The following is a 23,336-nucleotide window of genomic DNA, read 5'->3' as shown; positions in this document are numbered from 1 at the left end:
CTCCCACCCACCCATAAGGACTGTCGCGGCCTATAATATTTATGTGGTTTGGTCACCTTTTCTGATGAGAGGGGGGATGATTTGTTATTACGTTTATGATTATATATTACAACTCGAGCTTTAATAGCTGAGTTGTTTCATTGAAATATTGAAGTAAAGTTGATTGGTGAATTTGGATAAGAAAGTGATTATATATTTGTTTGTTGAATATCAATATGTATAACAATAAATAAAGCCGCGGCCAATAAAAATTTTTATTAATCCAAAAAAGTTGTATGAGTTTATTTATACAGTGGCTGTCTGAGATTTGTATTTTACTGCCTACAATCCCAATGAAATTTCAAATTTTCCTAGTAAAAGGCACACAAAACCTTCAAACAAACCTGCAGGGAAACTGAAAATATAGTTATGGAGTCATCTACTTAGTTTAGATGATAGTTTAGTATTTCTGGTTTCCTCACAGATACTCCTTTAGTCATTTAGGATACACACTCGATATAATTATGATTGTTATGTTGTTGATTACACTCGCATTCACCAAATTAGACCGCTTTTCACAGCAGGTGTCTTTTGCGTGCTTTTTTCATGCTAATCAATATAAAAATGAAAGTTCTCACAATCATGTTATACTGACATGTGATGTTTCACGATGATCCTTCACTTATCAAACTGCTAACAGAATGGCTCATTTTTAACTGTTTTATACACATAATGTAGATGTAAAGTAAGTCTGGAATACAATACATGCCTTGTGCAATTTAACTTTCTTTGATATGATAATAACATAGCTCTCATCAAATTTTGTGTGCATTAGAAAACAGTGTTCATTTTCCATTATATTTAACCACATAATTATGACTAAATATTGTCATCTGTGGTGTACCTGCTGCGTTTGGACAGGGTTTCAGTATGTAAATTAAAACACAACTTTTTCCATCATTCCCACAAATATCTACCTAGATGTTGCCTAAAGGCCATACTGCCTTGGAGTTGATTTTGCTGTATCAGTTGCATTCTTCTCTTGGGTTATAATTTGCCTTTGATCATTAAATATGTTTTAGGGCCTAATTTCACACCAGCTTAATTGTTATCTGGACTTTTGCAAACAAAAAGTGCAATTGCAAACATCACTATTATGTATGTATTGCTACTGGCACTCTCCTTCGTCATGGGTAGGACACAGCAGACAGGGCTCAGTAGCTCAATGCAGAACTGCCTTGTAGGAAAATAAAGTCATTCTAGTATCAGCAACCAGTGGCAGATACACAGAAAGCATGGTGAACCGATTTTTGTGGCTCTGCATGCCTTTCATTATATATTTTAAAGTGTAACTTTACTCACAACAACTTAATAAAAATAATGTTCTTTAGAAAGGAACATATATTCCACTTTAATAATTATGCTACCAAAATCAGTGTGTGTTGTAAGTCATCCATTTGCAAGCACCCGCTGTTCAGCTTTTGCTGTGGCTAATTCAGCAGAAGTGGTGCGCCACCTACCCGGAAGTGCAGAATCACATAAATATACGTGATTCTGCACAGAGCAGCCACCCTGTAGCAGTGAAACTACAATAGGGCAGTCGTTAACTTGTTAAGGAAGATAAAGACCTACTTGATACTGCTACTACAGAAAGTTGAAAAGCAATCAGATACTGCAAAGATAATGTGATGGATTAGAATAACCAGGCATAGACAACCACCTATTGGTTTCTTTCTTTATATTTTATAATAGACCTTTTTTTACAGGAAGACTGATTTGTAGGCTCTTTTGTAAAATTATAGCAGTTGTACTCTTCCTAAACTGGAACATACTGTATAGGTGAATACAAATTCTGTAAAACGTGCAGAAAGAAAAATGGTAAAAATGTTTTACAAAGGATACTATTTATATAGCATTCTGCCTCAACAAATTCAATTTAACATACATTTTCCAGCTGTCTGACATAAGACATACGCTTACAATATCAAAGCCGGAACCTTTCAAGTATGACTTATTCCCATTCATTCAAATAATAAGGCATTCAAGGAGCGAGAGAATATAAAATGAATTATTGGTTTGTTTACTAAGGTAATAGAGAGAATAAATTACTGATATGGTTAGAAATAACAATTACTGTACTGTTCATTAAAAGAAGGTATGAAAAAAACAGTAAAACATTGTTCTTCACTGCATATGATAAATCCTAATGCTGTCCAGTCCTTGCATTCTAATAAATGCTTAAACAAATATGCTTAGATTAATTGTTGTATTTAACATATGCATTATCTGTTTGTATAGTAAAAATATTACCTTAAATAGAGCATTATAAAATTGCATTCAGTGGTTCATATAGCTGTAAAGATTAAAGTGGTTCTAAATATAAAAGCTTTTTTTATCTTAATGCATTCTATGTTTTAAAGTAAAGACATTTCATTAGCTGCTCCTGCCCCCCCAAACACTTATTTGCGTCCTACTTTGATCTAGTGCTGTGCCCACCTTCCATTCTTCTCTCCCCTTTCCCTGCTAATGTCATTAAAATCTTGTGTGGAGGTAATGTGGGGCATGGTTGAGACATGCTGTGTGTGTCTATGGATGCACACAACCTAACTCAGGGGCAAGCCTGCATTTGTGCAGCTTGCTATGGCAGCACATGGAGAAGAGGAGGAGTGGACATCGCTAGCGGTGAACCCAAGAAGAGTTGGTAATGGGACGCTCTGTGCAATACCGATGCACAGAGCAGGTAAAGATACACCTCTTTTATATTTTAGAAGAAACATTTTTTTTTTACTTTACAACAGCACATGCAGGCAAAAAATCAAAACATATATATTTACAAAAAACTTATATTTTTCAAGCAAGCTTTCAATATTATCTTGTTTTGATGACAACATGCTCCAATTCTGTCCACACACATTTATATATTTTGTTTCATATGAATAGGATGGCTAAGCACACATTCCAGCAGTGCCCATTTTAAATTTTAACTACTCTTATGAGGTAAGGGCATACCCAAAGTGTGCTTTTTTTATTTTCAGATTCAGGCAGCTCCTAGTTACAGTATATGGTCTGTAAAAGTTAAATTGTTTTGCATAAGTGCTACCTAGTTTATTATTTGATCATGTTCATGCAGTTGTGCTGTAAAGTCTTCAGTTAAGTAGCTATCTTCAAACCACAGTCTGTCTTCTCTGCAAGGGCTATCAAGATTTCACAGCTCTAAACAACCTGTCATGCCAGTAGTTAGGCGCTACAAAGTACATGGTGCTCTATCATTTACCATATATCTGACAGCAAAGGGTGCTTGTAAATACCCAGGAGACTAGAAAATAGGCATTTAGCTGCACAGCATAGATGAAGAAGGCTTAGACATGTGTAACACTATGAATATAGTTTTGGCTTAGTAGACTCCATGACAAAAGTGTTGCTAGCTTTTTAGAGCCACCCAAATCCAGAGGAAATCAGTATGTGTCAGAGATATCGGATTTGCCACACCAAATGTCAAATACAGGCATAAACAGAACAGATAAAAAGTATAGTGAGTTTGGAGAGAGCAAAGATTTCAGGCTTTAGAGATATCATTTTTTTTCAGCACTAACAAAGCCGTGTCCATTAGACATGTGCACAACAAAAAAATTAGTTTTGTTTTGTTTCTTTACGTTTCCGTTGGTTCGTAACGATTCGTAATTTTGTAAGACGCGAGTTTATATATTTGGAGTCGTTCGTATTTTCGTAACAGGTATATTTTCGTTGATATGAAATGATTTGTAATTCCATTAGTCTAACGATTCGTAATTTCGTAAGATGCGAGGTTTCATATTCGGACTCGTTTGTATTTTCGTAAGTTATATTTTCTTTGATACGAAATGATTCATAATTTTGTTAGATAATAATTTTTGTTTATTCGGTACACTACTCGTAATTTAGTAATTGTTACTTTTGTGAGATTGCCTTTTTCATTGATTCATATTTTTGTAGGAAATAAAGAATAATAATCCTATGCTTGCTTTTGTAATTACCACAGGTAATTGCTGACTGTGGAGACAGCTGCAAATAGCTGCACCCACCAGCGACCTGTCATTATAGTGAATGGGGCCTGTGACAGCTGCTAGACTCTGAGAGTCACAGCAGGAAACTCTGATTCCTGCTGCTACTATTCACACCACCCCTAATCACCTATGTAAAAGTAGCGTAAGGTTTAGAGGTTAGGAATCCCCCCCATGCTATAAATAAGCATTTAGCCCTTGCTGTGCCAGGGTGGGACACTACATGTTATTTTTTTACTGACTGCAGTTCACTAAAATATTTTTTTCTCTGTCAATGAAGATTCTACGTTTACTCTTCAACTTCAGTGCTCTATATTGGCACAGCTGGGAAGCAGCCACAGTCTTCACCACAAGTGTCATTTCAGAGAATTGTATTTCAAGAGAGGAATGTGGGTGTGTTGGGCATAGTCTGTTACTGGAGAGGTGTGACAGGACGAATAGAACAATAAAAAAAGAGTACAGAAGTCGAGAGGGCAAGACTGACTCGAGATGACTCTGTAAAGATCCTTGTGCATCCTTGTAATGTCTACAATATCAGCAAAAAACCAAGGTGACCTCCATCCAGGGAAAGTCTGGACAGATTTGAAAACTCTATCTACTCATCATTCTTTCTGAGATATGTTGAAGCTTGGTCATGCTTAACATTCAGATTTATATCCTGGCAAATACTCTTGCCTGAGGAAAGTAAGGTCAGTCAGATATACAGGCACAATCCATGCCTACCACCTCTCAACACTCAGAGTTTACAAATACTAACAATGCAGTGATCAAGGCCAGCTAAAGTGTTGCAATTTAATACATTTTTACTATTCCAGTCCTACATATAATGAAAAACAGAATCATTCTTTATTTCAGTAAGAAAATGTTTTCTATGCTGTAATATGGTTCTTCTCTACCAGCTTTTAAATAAAAAAATGTATTTTTTTTAATTAATATTATCATATTATATAGTGTAATGATTTAATTTTTGAGACTCATTTACATGGTCATGTAAAGCCATACTCCACGAAGAATGAGTGTATTTGTACTGTGGGTAGCACAGGATTATGGGATCAGCAGTGGCCAGCAGGCTTGTGCAATCAATGACAGGCTGACCGCAGCTGTCAGCAGCTGTTCACATGTAATCACACATTGGGTGCTCACTGCGGTTAAGGATATTCTGTGTTTAGGACCCTGCATCTGTTTATAATCATGTTGCAACAGCTCAATGACCAATTTAATGCAAACAACCACATGTCAACCTGTCATTGAGTCATCGATCTATATAGGCTTGCTTGTCATGGCTGTTCAAATCCACCTGCGCTACCTGCTGTACAAATACTCTCATTCTTGGTGGTATATGGCCCTACACAGCCATGTTCCCACACAGCCATTTTCCCTTTCCACCATCCCAATTTTTCCCTATTCACAACATCAGCAAATCACACAAAGTGCACCCTAATTTTTTTTTTTTAAATATCATGGTCTATATGCCCCCCACCTCCATTCTTACCTAGGTGGGAATGAAGTGAAAGGGATTGTAAAGGTTCATGTTCTTTCACCTTAAAAAACATCTGGCAGTCACTGGCCCCCAAGCCCCCCTGTTTTACTTACCTGAACCCCTTCATTCAGTTGGTGGGGACGCGTCTTTCTCTCCACGGGCTCCCGGCTCTTGATTGGATAGATTGATAGCAGCGCAGCCATTGGCTCCCGCTGCTGTCAATCAAATCCAAATGACGCGTGCACCGGGGGGGGAATGGCCGAGTCCAGCATTCTGTGTCTATAGACGCAAATGCTGGACTTGGGAGCATGCCCACAAAGTAGCATTTCTCTTCCTCTTTCCCTTTACAGTCACTTGAAGCTTCCTCCTGCAGGCAGACCCCTAGGATACTGATGTCACATATCCCTGGAGGCTGTAGGAGGCTTCCCCACAGCACCAGATAAATCATCATGTGTCTGGTGCTATATCATCTGGGGCCTTCCTGGAAGAGACAGCCAGCTTCAGATGAAAAAGCCAAAAAAGATGGTGGCACAGGATGAAATGTTACCAGCTAAAAAACAGTGGGGGAGAAAAGGACAATGCAGGATTCTCTGGCCTTGTATGTTCTCCTGGATAAAAGAGTATTAACAATGGATGTCATATTGTCGATCAATTTCATAGGAATGGGTGAAGTTCCTCTTTAAAGAAGTATATACTTTTTAGATCTTTTTCACATAAAATGTTTTTAGCTGTACAAAACAGTAATCCTAACAATCAATAAACCTTTAAGACTGCATGAACATTTAACCTGTCTCTATTGATTTTTGCAAAGCTCCTCTTCCACCTTTAATTCTTCAAACAGCAGCAGCTTCCCAATGTGTGCCTAATCACTACACACAAGTAAAATTTCTCCAACATGCAGTACAGCTGCTTGATACTGGAGTATATTTATCCTGTGCATTTTGGGAATTCAATTGCTCATGCTCAATGTTCAATGGCCATGAGCACAAATCTGCAACACACATAATGATCAAATATCTATTTCCAGTTCAGCTGGCATCCACAAAAATTATAGTAAAGCATCAGTCAAAAGTACAACTTTATTCAACAAAGAAGACAAAATGAAAAACACAAATTAGATAGTCTTGCATAAACTAGTAAGGTTGATTAAATATAAATGGGTTCTAGAACAGCAGATGAACTCAGAGAAAGGATAAAGATCCAGTTTAGCTACCCAGGTGTGTAGACGTAGAGTTTATTCCCTTGGTCTAGCAAATATTTGGCAAATACCAAACTAGGTGCAATTGCACCTTCTACATATTTCTACTTAAGTCTATCACTCTGTATGATAAGCAGGATAACATTTGTTTAAAAAAAAGACATTTCATTTAGCTGTCTGATGACTAGTCTGCTTAGGTTGATAAACAGAGGGGGATAGAGTAGTAGCAGGAGGCAAAAGGACATTTTCCATGATCACTTACCCTATTCATTTAATAAAAGAACAGGGAAAACTGCTATGGCTACTTTACACTACTTTACACAAATTACCAGTATTTTTAAAAATGCGCTGATACTTATTTGTGTGACTGATAATTCTATAATAAAAAGTAGGGATGAGCCGAACACTCCCCCAGTTCGGTTCACAGCAGAACATGTGAACAGGCAAAAGATTTGTGCATAACAGTGTGTATAACAGTACCACAGCAAAATGACATTTCTAAAGGAAAAAATGTAATGCAAAACTGCTGGCGGCTGTAATGTACTGTCAGATCCGGGCAATATAGATAAAAATACCAAAAATACCCCAAAAAATGGCATGGATGTCCCCCCCCAAAATCCATACCAGGCCCTTCAGGTCTTGTATGGATATTAGGGGAACCCCGCACCAAAATAAAAATAAAAAATGGCATGGGGGTCCTCCAGGCCCCCAGGCACTATATACTCTGAACAGCAGTATATATACTATACGGCCTGCCCTATATACTCTGCAGAAAATTGGGCCTTAGGTGTTAGTGGTACCAGAACACTGTAATGCCTCACAGTTACTCTTGTTGAGCACAGGACGGGCCCTGCTCAACTATTATTTCAAAAATAGCAATTATATGCCCCTGTTAAACAGGGGCATAAAAATTGGGCCTTTGGTTTTGGTGACACCAGAACACTGTAAGCTCTCACAGTTACTCTTGTTGGGCACAGGAACGGGTCCTGCTGTGAAATATTATATCAAAAATTGTAATTACATGCCCCTGTTAAACAGCATTCATTAGCAGAAATCAGCATGGATTCATAAAGAATCGTTCTTGCCAAACTAAACTATTAGCCTTCTATGAGGAGGTGAGTGGCCATCTAGATAAAGGAAGGCCCATAGACGTGGTGTATCTGGACTTTGCAAAAGCATTTGACACAGTTCCCCATAAACCTTTACTGTACAAAGTAAGGTCCGTTGGCATGGACCATAAGGTGAGTACATGGGTTGAAAACTGGATACAAGGGCAAGTTCAGAGGTTGGTGATAAATGGGGAATACTCGGAATGGTCAGGGGTGGGAAGTGGGGTTCCCCAGGGTCCTGTGCTGGGACCAATCCTGTTTAATTTGTTCATAAATGACATAGAGGATGGGGTAAACAACTCAATCTCTGTATTTGCAGATGACACTAAGCTAAGCAGGGCAATAACTTCTCCGCAGGATGTGGAAACCTTGCAAGAAGATCTGAACAAATCTATGGGGTGGGCAACTACAGGGCAAATGAGGTTTAACCACTTGCCGACCGGGCCATAGCCGAAAGACGGCTGCAGCGCGGTCGGCTAGTTCTGGGTGGACGTCCATGGACGTCATCCCAGAATCCTGCTCTTGTGCGCCCCCTGGGGCGCCCACCCGGGAACTTCCGTGACCGCCGGGTCCTCTGGTAAATGGCCACTGATCGCGGGCGTTTACCATGTGATCGCTCCGTCAAATGACGGAGCGATCACATGTACACAGACCAGCGTCATGTCATGATGCCGGTTCCTCTCCTCCCCTCTCTGTACCGATCGGTACAGTGCAAGGGGAGAGGGGGAGGGATCGGATGGCAGCACCGCTGTGGGCTGCATGTGTAGTGCCCACAGTGGTGCTCAGTGACAATTGCAGTCACATCCATCCCTCCATGCTCAGCCATCCCTGCAATATACCCTGCATTATACCCTGCAATACTCTGCATTATACCCTGCAATACTCTGCATTATACCCCGCAATACTCTGCATTATACCCTGCAATACTCTGCATTATACCCAGCAATACTCTGCATTATACCCTGCAATACTCTGCATTATACCCCGCAATACTCTGCATTACACCCCGCAATACCCTGCATTATACCCCGCACTACTCTGCATTATACCCCGCACTACTCTGCATTATACCCTGCACTACTCTGCATTATACCCTGCAATACTCTGCAATATGCCCTGTAATACTCTGCAATATACCCTGCAATACTCTGCAATATATCCTGCAATATACCCTGCAATACTCTGCAATATACCCGGCAATACTCTGCAATACTCTGCAATATACTCTGCAATATACCCTGCAATACTCTGCAATATACCCGGCAATACTCTGCAATACTCTGCAATATACCCTGCAATATACCCTGCAATATACCTGGCAATACTCTGCAATATACCCAGCAATACTCTGCAATATACCCAGCAATACTCTGCAATATACCCAGCAATATACCCAGCAATACTCTGCAATATAACCAACAATACTCTGCAATATACCCAACAATACTCTGCAATATACCCAGCAATACTCTGCAATATACCCTGCACTACTCTGCAATATACCCTGCACTACTCCACAATACCCGGCAATACTCTGCAATACTCTGCAATTTTTAACCAGTTCCCGCCAACCGTCAGATGACGTCCTTGAATTTGTGCGGGGATATCTGAATAATGCCTGCAGCTACGGGCATCATTCAGATATCAGCTTTTTCAGCCGGCGATTCCCTACACCATAAGAATGATCATAGCGGCTGTTCCACGCCTCCCCCTTCCCGCCACCCGCCGGTGCTTCTACCGACTCGCCGCTACGATCGAAGCCAGGATCCTAGATGTGAGATGTGGGGTCTTACTGACCCCCATATCTCACTGTAAAGAGGACCTGTCATGCCATATTCCTATTACAAGGATGTTTACATTCCTTGTAATAGGAATAAAAGTGATCAAAAATTTTTTTGGGGGGAAAAAAGTTTTAAACTAAAATAAATAAACTAAAATGAACAATAAAAAAAAAAAAAAATTTTTTAAAGCGCCCCTGTCCGTGTGCTCGCATGCAGAAGCGAACACATACGTAAGTCCCGCTCACATATGAAAACGGTGTTCAAACCACACATGTGAGGTATCACTGCAAACGTTGGAGCGAGAGCAATAATTTTGGCCCTAGACCTCCTCTGTAACTCAAAACATGTAACTAGTAAAACATTTTAAAGCGTCACCTATGGAGATTTTTAAGTAGCGAAGTTTTGCACCATTCCACGAGCGTGAGCAATTTTGAAGGGGGACATGTTAGGTATCTATTTACTCATCTTTCACATTATGCAAAAACATTGAGCTAACTTTACTGTTTTGTTTTTTTTAAAGCACAAAACTGTTGTTTTTCCCAAAAAACGTGTTCGAAAAATTGCTGCGCAAATACCGTGCGATATAAAAAGTTGCAACAACCGCCATTGTATTGTCTAGGGTCTTTGCTAAAAAAAATATATATATAATGTTTTGGGGTTCTATGTAATTTTCTAGCAAATAAATTATTATTTTTACATGTAGGAGAGAAATATAAGAATTGGCCTGGGTGCTCCAGAATGCCTGGAAGTGCTCCCTGCATGTTGGGCATCTGTATGTGGCCACGCTGTGTAAAGGTCTCACACATGTGGTATCGCCATACTCGGGAGTAATAGCAGAATGTGTTTTGGGGTGTAATTTGTTGTATGCATATGCTGTGGGTGAGAAATAACCTTCTAATATGACAATTTTGTGAAAAAAAAAAAAAGAAAAAAAAATCTTGATTTTGCAAAGAATTGTGGGAAAAGATGACAATTTAAAAAAAAATCACCATGCATCTTTTCAAATACCTTGGAATGTCTTCTTTCCAAATAGGGGTCATGTGGGGGGTATTTGTACTTTTCTGGCATGTTAGGGTCTCAAGAAATTAGATAGGCCGTCAGTACTTCAGGTGTGATCAATTTTCAGATATTGGCACCATAGCTTTTGGACTCTCTAACATTCACAAAGACCAAATAATATACACCAAGTTGTACTTATTTTTACCAAAGATATGTAGCAGTATAAATTTTGGCCAAAATTTACGAAGAAAAATTACTAATTTGCTAAATTTTATAACCGAAACAAAGAAAAATTCATTTTTTTAACCAAATTTTCAGTCTTTTTTTTCTTTTATAGCGCAAAAAATAAAAAACCCAACGGTGATTAAATAACACCAAAAGAAAGCTCTATTTGTGTGAAAAAAAGGACAAAAATTTCATATGGGTACAGTGTTGTATGACTGAGTAATTGTCATTGAAAGTGTGAGAGCACCGAAAGCTGAAAATTGGTCTGGTTAGGAAGGGGGTTTAAGTGCCCAGTGGTCAAGTGGTTAATGTAGAAAAATGTAAAATAAATAAAATAATAAATATTAATGCAATCTACTCACTAGGGGGTGAACCTCTGGGGGAAATAAGGATGTAAAAGGACCTGGGGGTCCTAGTAGATGATAGACTCAGCAATAGCATGCAATGCCAAGCTGCTGCTAACAAAGCAAATAGAATATTGGCATGCATTAAAAAGGGGATTAACTCCAGGGATAAAGCGATAATTCTCCCACTCTACAAGACTCTGGTCAGGCCGCACCTGGAGTATGCTGTCCAGTTCTGGGCACCAGTCCTCAGGAAGGATGTACTGGAAATGGAGCAAGTACAAAGAAGGGCAACAAAGCTAGTAAAGGGTCTGGATGATATTAGTTATGAAGAAAGGTTGCGAGCACTGAACTTATTCTCTCTGGAGAAGAGATGCTTGAGAGGGGATATGATTTCAATTTACAAATACCATACTGGTGACCCTACAATAGGGATAAAACTTTTTTGCGGAAGGGAGTTTAATAAGACACGTGGCCACTTACTAAAATTAGAAGAAAATAGGTTTAACCTTAAACTGCGTAGAGGGTACTGTAAGAGCGGCAAGGATGTGGAATTTCCTTCCACAGGCGGTGGTTTCAGCGGGGGATATCGTTAGCTTCAAAAAACTATTAGATAAGCACCTCAACGACCGCAACATACACACACATAGGTTGGACTTGATGGACTTGTATGAACCTATGTAGGGGCAGAAAAATTGGGCCTTGGGTGGTGGTGGTGGTGTCACAATGCTGTAATCCCTCACAGATACTCTTGTTGGAGTGCAGGAACAGGCCCTGCTGTGAAATATTACATCAAAAATTGTAATTACATGCTCCTGTTAAGCAGGGGCAGAAACATTGGGCCTTGGGTGGTGGTGCCACAACACTGTAACCCCTCACAGACACTCTTGTTGGGGGCACTGAATGTGCGTTCAGAAAGCATGCTGGATGCAGGACAGGCCAGTAGCTCAATTGCATATTGAGCAAGTTCTGGCCAGTGGTCCATCCTCAAGACCCAGTAACCCAGTGGATGCTCTGTTCGAAAGTTCTCCACTGCTCTTGCCCCTAGATATTCCTGCACCAAACAATGCAGACACTGGCAATGGTTGCTTGAACCGATCAGACCTTGGCGCTGAGGACTGAAATATTGTTTAAAGGCATTGGTCAGCCGGCCACCTTCTCCACCGCTCTTCCTCTGATTGAACGTAGCCTCAGCAACATGTTGTCCAGCACCAGGAAATGGTAACCTCCCAGAGTCAGGAAATGCTTTACACAAACCTTTCTTCAAGGCCTCCTGAAGATGTTTCATCCTCTGCTCCCTCTGCGAAGGCAGGATGAGTTCTGCAACTTTACCCTTGTAATGTGGATCAAGAAGGATTGCTAGCCAACAATGATCACTCTCCTTGATACCACAAATCCTAGGGCCCTTTCGCAGGCTTTGCAGAATCAGGGAGGCCATGCAGCGTAAGTTTGCAGAGGCTTTCCATTCCAAGTCCTCTGGGTCACTAAGGATCACATTAACAGTAACTACCTCCTCCCAGCCACGTACATTTCCTTGGATTTCTGGGGACTGAAAACCATCCCTTGAAGAATGCTGCTGAGTGTTATCCTCTACATCCATGCTGACACAACCCTCTTCCTCCTCCTCTTCTTCCTGTGTGTTCTGCAGGTCCGCAGGAATGCTATCTGGATAAAGGGGGCCTTGAGAGGAAAGGAAGCTTTCCTCTTCCTCCCGCTGTTCTGCCTCAAGTGCCCTGTCCATGATTCCATGAAGCGTGTGCTCCAGCAGGAAGACTAGAGGGACAGTGCCACTGATGCATGCATTGTTGCTGCTCACCATCCTTGTGGACTCCTCAAATGGTGACAGGACAGTGCATGCATCCTTGATCAGTAGCCACTGGCATGGCGAAAAGACACCAAGCTTCCCTGACCCTGTCCTGGTGCCATACTCACACAGGTACTCATTGATGGCCCTTGCTGTGTGTGCAGCTGCTGAAACATTTCCAACATTGAGTTCCACCTGGTGGGCATGTCACAAATGAGGCGGTTGGTGAGCAGGTTCCATTCCCTTTGAATGTCAGCCAGCCGAGCACTGGCATTGTATGACCAACAGAAATGACCACAGACTTTTCTGGCCTGCCTCAGGAGATCTTGTAAGCCTGGGTACCTGCTCAAGAACTGCTGCACCACCAAATTCAGGACATGTGCCAAACATGGGTCAAGTGTCCCTGTCGGAGGGTGGAGAGAAGTTTGGTGTCATTGTCGCATACAACCATTCCTAGCTGAAGCTGGCATGGTGTCAGCCACCTCTGAGCTTGCCCCAGCAGAGCTGACAGAATCTCTGCCCCAGAGTGGCTCCTGTCCCCTAGACAGACCAACTCAAGCATCGCATGGCATCTTTTAGCCTGACTGCTTGCGTAGCCCCTTGAACGTTTACGGAGCACTGCTGGTTCAGAGGACAAATCTGCAGAAGAGGCCACAGAGGAAGAAGAGGAGGGGGTGGAGGAGAGAGCTGTGGCAGAATCACCACTAGCATTTTGGAGGCGTGGTGGCGGAACAAGCTCCAACAAAACTGAACCCTGTCCTGCATCCTTCCCAGCTGTAGCAGAGTTACCCAGTGCACCGTGAAGGAAAGGTAACTTTCCTGCCCATGCCTGCTGGACCATGAGTCAGCAGTAATATGAATCTTACTGCTAACCGCCCTGTCCAATGAGGCCAAAACATTGCCTTCCACATGCCGGTAGAGAGCTGGAATGGCCTTCCGTGAAAAGAAATAGCGTTTTGGAACCTGCCACTGAGGTACAGCACATTCCACAAATTCACAAAAGGGGGCATAGTCTATCAGCTGAAAAGGCAGCAGTTGCAGTGCTAGCAATTTGGCCAAGCTAACATTTAGACGCTGAGCATGTGGATGGCTGGGACCAAATTTATTTTTACTGTTCAGCAACTGGAGTAGGGAATATTTCCTGCTAAAATCAATTGGTGGTGTACTGCTAGCAGATTGGCTGCAAGTACTTGGGCCATCTATTGCTATACCTTTATTACTCTCAGTGCAGGTTTTTGAGAGGACTGGAGGTATAGTAGGGTTGGAGATTCCAGATGAGGAGCTAGGAGAAGTCCTCCTTTTCTTTTATGTGGGTCTTTCAAGTGCTGTTGCATGGCAGGTCATCATATGTCTGGTCACGCATGTGGTGCCCAAGTGGCTGCTATTCTGGCCATGTTTGATCCGCTTCAGACATAGGTTGCAAACAGAAAATATCTGCTGAACACGTGTCGAAAAAGGCCCACACCAAGTAACTTTTAAAAGTCAATGGGGAATCAGCAGCGCCCTGTACCTGCGGAGCTCTACGGTGTGATGCAATAAGGTGGCTGCCCTTAAGCTGCCCCCTAGAGGACATCCTGCCTTATTGGAGTTGTGCCTCCTTCTCTCTTCTCTCAGGCACCCAAGTAGAGTCAGTGACCTCATCATCCCCTCCCTCCTCATCACTGGAACAAACTTGGCAGTATGCTGCAGCTGGGGGAACATGACTGCCAGTTTCTTGTCCTTCTGTGGCACCCCCTCTTTCTAGGCTCATGTTACTCCTTTCCTCAACCTGGGAACCAACATCGGAGCCTTCAAATCGCTGCGCATCCTCCAGCAGCATATAACCGACACTGTGGTCAAATAATTCTAGGGACTCCGTGCATGATGGTGGGGCTACAGAAGGAGTGACTGTGGACCAGTGGAATAGGCTGCTTTGGCAGCTGCATTGGAAGGCAAACTACTCTGAGCCTGGGTGACAGAGGATGAGGAGGATGAGGATGGCTTCATTATCCACTCCACCAACTCTTCTGCATGTTGTGGCTCAATAACACGGCCAGCAGCAGCAAAAAAGGACAAGTGTGCACCAGATGCACCATGTCCACGACCACCACTATTGACTGTAGACACAGAGGCTGCTTGCCCTCTTTTAGTGGCATGTGAGCGTCTGCCTCTCCTTGGTGTCCTTCCAAACATGATGTATTTTTTGTTTTGCAACACCACACTACACTATATTATATACTGTGTACACCGCCTGAAGTGTATTAGAAACTTTAGAAACTTTACATCACTGAATGCACTGTATATGTGGGATGTAGGCTACACTGAATGCAATGCAGAGATATATATATATATATATATATATATATATATATATATATATATACACTAGATTGTGTGTGTATATATATATATATATATATATATATATATATATATATATATATATATATATATATATTGATACTGTGTACACCACTAGAAAAGTAGTAGAAACTGTACACACTGTATTAGATACTGTGTACACCACCTGAAGTGTATTAGAAACTGTACACACTGTATTAGATACTTTGTACACCGCCTGCACTGTATTAGAAACTGTACTACGGCTGCACTGTATTGTGTACTGTGTACACCACTAGAAGTGTAGTAGAATAAGTCTTCAACAGACTTATTAGTTGAAAACGCATTGGGCCAGCGCCTCCTGATTCCCACATTGCCACTTTACATTTCTGTGATCACTTTTTTTATATCCCATGATTTTTTATCTTCAATAAACCTATCTTGGTTGACCTACACCATATGGAGCTCCCCTTTTTTCTTTTCTCCCCATGTTTGAATATTGTTGACCATCTCTTGACCTTCTGCCTGTTTTGGAACGGTACAGCGGCCGATTTCTGGGACCTCCATTTGGAACCATCTTCCAACTTCATGAGAATTGGAGTCTGCGGCCTATAGGATACCATCCAGCTCTGGCACCATCCCACCACTGGGGATCCAGTATCCCAAAGCCTTTCAGATACACTGCCGTATGGTATGTGCGTCCAACTGATCTGGTAAGAGTACCCATCTTCACATTTGAATGTTTTCATCCATTGTGTGAAGATTGAAGAGAAAGCCCCCCAACCATTGGACACTTTATATGTGGACTTTTATTGTTTATCACTTCATAGCACTTTGGTGGTACACCCTGTTGTTAGATGTTATTTGTCCACTACCTTTGTATCCATTCTGCCTCTGTGCTTGAGGTATTTTGGATGTGCATTTATACGTTCATATATTTTCATTGACACACGTTGACAATATTTAGCGCTAGACTTATTTTTTTGCACTTCTCCTCTGACTTGGTTTGTTTGTCTGTTAGCAGCTTTTAGTTTATGATTATTTGGGTTTAGCGCAATATTTTCACCCTCTTTTCTACACAAAGCCATTCATGTCAAAACCGCTGGCAACAAATGTGAGTACACCCCTAAGTGAAGATGTCCAAATTGAGTCCAAAGTGTCAATAATTTGTGTGGCCACTATTATTTTCCAGCACTGCCTTAACCCTCTTGGGCATGTAGTTCACCAGAGCCTCACAGGCTGCCACTGGAGTCCTCTTATACTCCTCCATGACAACATCACAGAGCTGGTGGATGTTAGAGACCTTGCGCTCCTCCACCATCAGTTTGAGGATGCCCCACAGATCCTCAATAGGGTTTAGGTCTGGAGACATGCTTGGCCAGTCCATCACCTTTACCCTCAGCTTCTTTAGCAAGGCAGTGGTTGTCTTGTAGGTGTGTTTGGGGTCGTTATCATGTTGGAATACTGCCCTGCGGCCAAGTCTCTGAAGGGAGGAGACCATGCTCTGCTTCAGTGTGTCACAGTACATGTTGACATTCATGGTTCCCTCAATGAACTGTAGCTCCCCAACGCCAGCAGCACTCATGCAGCCCCAGACCATGACACTCCCACCACCATGCTTGACTGTAAGCAAGACACACTTGTCTTTGTACTCCTCACCTGGTTGCCGCCACACATGCTTGACACCATCTGAACCAAATAAGTTTATCTTGGTCTCATCAGACCACAGGACATGGTTCCAGTAATCCATGTCCTTAGTCTGCTTGTCTTAAGCAAACTGCGGGCTTTCTTGTGCATCATCTTTAGAAGAGGCTTCCTTCTGGGATAACAGCCATGTAGACCAATGTGATGCAGTGTGCGGTGTATGGTCTGAGCACTGACAGGCTGACCCCCCACCCCTTCAACCTCTGCAGCAATGCTGGCAGCACTCATATGTCTATTTCCCAAAGACAACCTCTGGATATGATGCTGAGCATGTGCACTCAACTTCTTTGGTCGACCATGGCGAGGCCTGTTCTGAGTGGAACCTGTCCTGTTAAACCGCTGTATGGTCTTGACCACCGTGCTACAGCTCAGTTTCAGGGTCTTGGCAATCTTCTTATAGCCTAGGCCATCTTTATGCAGAGCAACAATTCTTTTTATCAGATCCTCAGAGAACTCTTTGCCATGAGGTGCCATGTTGAACTTCCTTTGACCAGTATGAGGTTTTGAGAGCAATAACACCAAATTTAACACACCTGCTCCCCATTCACACCTGAGTTCTTGTAACACTAACGAGTCACATGACACCGGGGACGGAAAATGACTAATTGGGCCCAATTTCGACGTTTTTACTTAGGGGTGTACTCACTTTTGTTGCCAGTGGTTTAGACATTAATGTCTGTGTGTTGAGTTATTTTGAGGGAACAGCAAATTTACACTGATAAAGAAGCTGTACACTCACTACTTTACATTGTAGCAAAGTGTCATTTCTTCAGTGTTGTCACCTGAAAAGTTCTAATAAAATATTTACAAAAATCTGAGGGGTGTACTAACTTTTGTGAGATACTGTGTGTGTATATATATATATATACAAGACTGTATATATAAATTAATACACCACCTGAAGTGTATTAGAAACAGTACACCACCGAATGCACTGTAGATTGTAGGTATAGGCTACACTGGATGCAGAGTATATATATATATAAATATATATATATATATATATATATATATATATATATATATATATATACAAATATATATATATATATATATATATATATATATATATATATATATATATATATATATATATGAGACTGTATACTGTATATATATTAATACACTGCCTGCACTGACTAAATATCGAGTAAACACTGAATACATAGTCTATGCTAAATGCAGAGTATATATATATATATATATATATATATATATATATATTAGACTGACTGTATATATATATATATATATATATATATATATATATATATATATATATATATATATCAAATACACTGCCACTAACTGCTTACTCTAACTCAAGCTATGTCTCTGTCTAAGCCAGCAACACTACACACGGCCGCCGTGTAAGCAGCCTTATATAGTGTGGGGCGTGGACTTAGTCACCCTGAGCCATGATTGGCCAAGGGCATCCTGCCTTTGGCCAATTATGGCTCTCTCAACAGAGTGCTCTGTGATTGGCCAAAGCATGCAGGTCAGGTGCATGCTTTGACCAATCATCAAACAGCAATGCACTGTGATCTCGCAGTGCATTATGGGGCGTTCCACGGCACTTGAATTTCCCGCAAACACCCCATAATGTTCCCTGTCCTGCGAACTGGTGAACAACCGATGTTCGAATCGAACTTATGTTCGACCCGAACATCGAGTTCACCCCTAATAATATGTTTTTTTTTAACTTTCTTTCAAAGACCTGTAGGAAAGAAAAGATTTGCATTGCCAATAGTAGACAGCCAGAGTACGGTAATTTTTCTACTGCAGGTTCAAAAGTTATGTGCATAACAATTCAAGCAAAAAGCAGTGCGAATTCTGTACAAGCTGTGTGTTAAACACAAAGACATTTTTGCTGCTGTATTCAGGTGCATGTAATCTGAAAAATTCATAATATTTTAGTATTGCTAAATTTTTAATACTTCTGAATTATGTACCTTCAATATTTTATTGTGTCCACATACCGTTAACTTAGTACCTCATTGACTAGATTCATTTTCATAAATGATTGCTTTTTAAAGGGTACCTTTCATCAAGAATCAAAATAAATATCAATGCAGGGTTTTTACTGCCCTTTCAAAAACTGACTATTAAAATGGGAGGGTCTTTCTGTATTTTAACCATACAATCTAAGGATTGTAATAACAGAATAAGAAAACAGTAGCTGCGCTAAATGATGAACATGATATATGAAAAGAAAAAAACAAAAATAAAGTCATAAGTGGTGAGGATAAAACTTAAAAGTCCAAAACAATCAGCCAATTGCTGGATATTAGTTTTCCATCACCTTTCAGTGTGAATCACCAGAAAAAATACACGCTTACCAGAGGCAAGCAAAGATAATCTTGCGGCTATATACCCAGCCAGGGCCTTTCCTTGGGGAATCAAAGGTACGCACATGGGGAACACTGATCCAGGATCGGCACACCACTCAGATATATGGAAGGGACCCCCAGGTACCGTATCACCAAAACATAAAAGAAAAGGGACTTCCCATGGTGTAATACTGTATGAATAATTTATTGTATAGATAAAAGAATCACACTTGCAAGCATGGATTAATAACGATCATTTGTAGCCGGCCAGCTTGCGAGCGCCCATACACTCCGGGAACCATGTGCGGTAAGTCAGTGCGTCCTGTCCGCCCGACGCGCGTTTCGTCATACAATGACATCGTCTGGGGCACAGGCGACGCACTGACGCATCGTGTATAAATACACAACTTTAGGAACCAAGCCTCGATCTGAGGTGAGGACAGAAGCAGGTAATACTCAACCTGGCGGACTGGAAATATTCAGTCCACCATATTAACTGATGGCAAAACAGTACAAAAAGTTGGTAAAAAATTAAAAAACACAGATAAAAAGTATCAATATTGAAACGGAGCTACAAGATGAGAATTAATGATAAATCTCTCCCCATCCACAAGGTCAAAAAGGGATTAGTAAATCCATGGACAGACAGTAGTCGGTTATGGTCGTCAAAAGCAATGAATCTGCAAGACCACCTATAGCCAGACATAACAGTCACCAAGAAGGATATAGTTTAAAAATCTGAAAATTTGTAAAATCACAAGGTTACTAAATAAATTAAATAAAAACAATCTTTTTGTCATATTTGTTCCCTTGTTCCATCTTGGATAATTTAAATTCTAATTTTTTCCCCCCTTTTTTGCACCTATTAATTATTCGTGCATGTTCTGGTATAATACAATTCTATTATTTTTTATCCATCTTTAGTAATTTTGTGATTTTACAAATTTTCTGATTTTTAAAATATATCTTTTTTGGTGACTGTTATCCTTATCTTTGCTTGCCTCTGGTAAGCGTGTATTTTTTCTGGTGATTCACACTGAACGGTGATGGAAGACTGCACCTTTCTGTTTTAATATCCAGCAATCGGCTGATTGTTTTGGACTTTTAAGTTTTATCCTCATCACTTATTACTTAATTTTTGGTTTTATCTTTTCTTTAGCTCAGCTATTGTTTTCTTATTTGATGGTTTATATGCATGTATTTCATATGTTAGTTGCTGCTTTGCTTTCTAGTTTTGTTTAGAGCGCAATATTTTTTTCTTTTCCTTGTAATAACAGAAGTTTCTACTTTTTATTCATGTAAGATTTCTTCAAATTATCATACCAAGAAGATTAATATAATTTGATTTTAGGTTCCTTGCAAACTGAAAAAGCTGGGTGACAATATTCTAAGCAGAGAGGGGTCAATTCACTAAGAGTTAATTAACGGTTAATAAAATGCGGTTAAATACCGCATTCGGTAACAATTGTGCAAGTGTTCAATTTACATTAAATACGGAATGCAGCATTTGTTCAATTACCGCATTATGTAACCACTTCAGCCCCGGAAGATTTGGCTGCTCAAAGACCAGGACTTTTTTTGCGTTTCGGCACTGCGTCACTTTAACTGACAATTGCGCGGTCGTGCGACGCTGTACCCAAACAAAATTGATGTCCTTTTTTTTCCCACCAATAGAGCTTTCTTTTGGTGCTATTTGATCATCTCTGCTGTTTTTATTTTTTGCGCTATAAACAAAAGAAGAGCGACAATTTAGAAAAAAAACACAATATATTTTACTTCTTGCTATAATAAATATCCCAATTTTTTTTTTTAAAAAAAGCTATTTTTTTCCTCAGTTTATGCCGATATGTATTCTTCCACATATTTTTGGTAAAAAAAAAATCTCAATAAGCGTATATTGATTGGTTTGCTCAAAAGTTATAGCACCTACAAAATAAGGGATAGATTTATGGCATTATTATTATTTCTTTTACTAGTAATGGCAATGATCAGCAATTTTTATCGGGACTGCGATATTGCGGTGGACACATCAGACACTTTTGACAGATTTTTGGAACTAGTGACAATTATACAGCGATCAGTGCTATAAAAATGCACTGATTACTGTATAAATGTCACTGGCAGGGAAGGGGTTAACACTAGGGGGCGATCAAGGGGTTAACTGTGTTCCCTCACTGTGTTCTAACTGTGGGGGGATGGGACTGACTTGGAGAGATGACAGATCGGTGTTCATAATCAGTATGAACACACGATCAGTCTCTTCTCCCCTGAAAGAACCGGGATCTGTGTGTTTACACACACAGATCCCGGTTCTCGCTCTGTCACGAGTGATCGCGGGTGCCCAGTGGTGATCGCACCCGCCGGGCACTCGCATTGGCTCCAGCGGTGAGCCACGGTATGTGCCCGCCCCTTAGTGGCCAAAAGGCAAAGCGCCATAAGGGGAGCCAACCTGGCAACCTGCCGCAGTAAAACTGTGATGGCTGGTCCGGAAGCAGTTAATGCAGTAATTTACCGCATTGAGCTGGTTGCTAAGGAGCGGGCCAGGAAGCAGGCCACCGAGAACTTAACAAGGGATGACTCATCAGCTGTCATTGGGTTCCTCGCTGACAGTTGTATGTAAAAAAAATGCAGACAATTAAAAATTATGAAAAAACGGTGTGGGGTCCCCCCAAAATCCATACCAGATCCTTATCTGAGTATGCAGCCAGACAGGTCAGGAAAGGGGGGGACGAACAAGCGCCCCCTGTGAACCATACCAGGCCACATGCCCTCAACATGGGGGGGGTGCTTTGGGGGGCTCTCCCACACCATTCACCATTACCTGCTATCTTATGAAGTCTTTAAACATTATAGTGTAACTGGAATATCATTTACATGAAAAAATATTGGGCTGTCCTATAGCAATCATTCAAATGCCCATTGATTAATATGAACATGTCCCAGTAGATATTGTTGCATACAATATTTAGCACATTGATACATGAAAGTCCTGTCGTGCCAAAAAACAGTCAGTCCTAATTACTTACATTTAAAGCGTTATATAATTTTATAAAATGTTATTAATATTTTAAATTTATGAGAGCTAAACTATTTTATTCCTTTATGTTTATGTACTTTTTTATGGGTCAGTCCATTAGCTATCAACTTTCCCTCCTTATGTTAGCTCCAAAGCGAATACATTTTTTACTCCAAAATAAACCTGTCCTGATATAATATGGGTGCTAGTATGACGAATTCCTTCTGAAAATACTACTAATATCTGAGTCTTCATGAGCAAGAGGTTCAGTCTGAAAGACAGGTAACTAATACTTTTGGAAGGAAGTTTCTTTTCAAATATGTTTGTATATGCTGGGTGTATTTTACAGGTTTGTATATTATATGTACTGAAGTACTATTTGCCTGGCTATGAAAAGCATTGCAAAATGTTAATCAATCTACATATAATTTTATTACATGCACAAAATACATTTAATAGCACATTACATAATTATATAAAACCCATTTTAACCCATTATTGGCATAACCTTCACCAAAGATTCACACATTTTTATATAAGATTTAATTAGAAAAATTAAATTTGTTTGACTCTTGGGTGAAAACATTAATAAAAAGACCCCTTAGTGTTTGATGATAACATACAAAATAAAATTTGCCGCTCAATGCAAATGGAAAAATAATCATCCTACCAACTATAAGCCATAAAAAGCAAGTCAAAATAATTTGGCAAGTTTTCACCACAAGTATATAAAATATATCAAACCTAAAGAGTAGCTACGCTTTCTTTTTTTTTGGGTGATCAATGTACATTTCATGGGTTTAAACAGAAGCTTTGTTGCAGATTCCTACCTGTTTCTTCTCTGAAGAAATAGCTGTTTGTTTAGTGCAGAGTGAATCTGAATGGGAGTGACATTTTCATTATTATTCAGAGAAGTGTCAACGTCCCTATAGAAGTGATTAACCCTTTGGGAGTATCTCACCAAAATCAATTTTTTTTTTTTTTAAATTGCAGAAGATACATTAAATA

At 40.4% G+C, this 23,336-nt stretch overlaps 1 protein-coding gene across 11 annotated transcripts in view; it reads right to left on the bottom strand.

Moving 5' to 3' along the window:
• The window catches only part of MAGI2 (membrane associated guanylate kinase, WW and PDZ domain containing 2), a 1,136,189-nt gene that overhangs the window by 429,298 nt on the left and 683,555 nt on the right, over positions 1-23,336 (bottom strand). The window lies entirely within an intron of this gene.

Source organism: Aquarana catesbeiana, linkage group LG03 (assembly GCF_042186555.1).
Source record: "Aquarana catesbeiana isolate 2022-GZ linkage group LG03, ASM4218655v1, whole genome shotgun sequence".
In the NCBI taxonomy this organism is placed as follows: Eukaryota; Metazoa; Chordata; class Amphibia; order Anura; family Ranidae; genus Aquarana; species Aquarana catesbeiana.
Note: the sequence above shows the minus strand (reverse complement) of the source record. Positions and strands in the feature narration are given on the sequence as shown.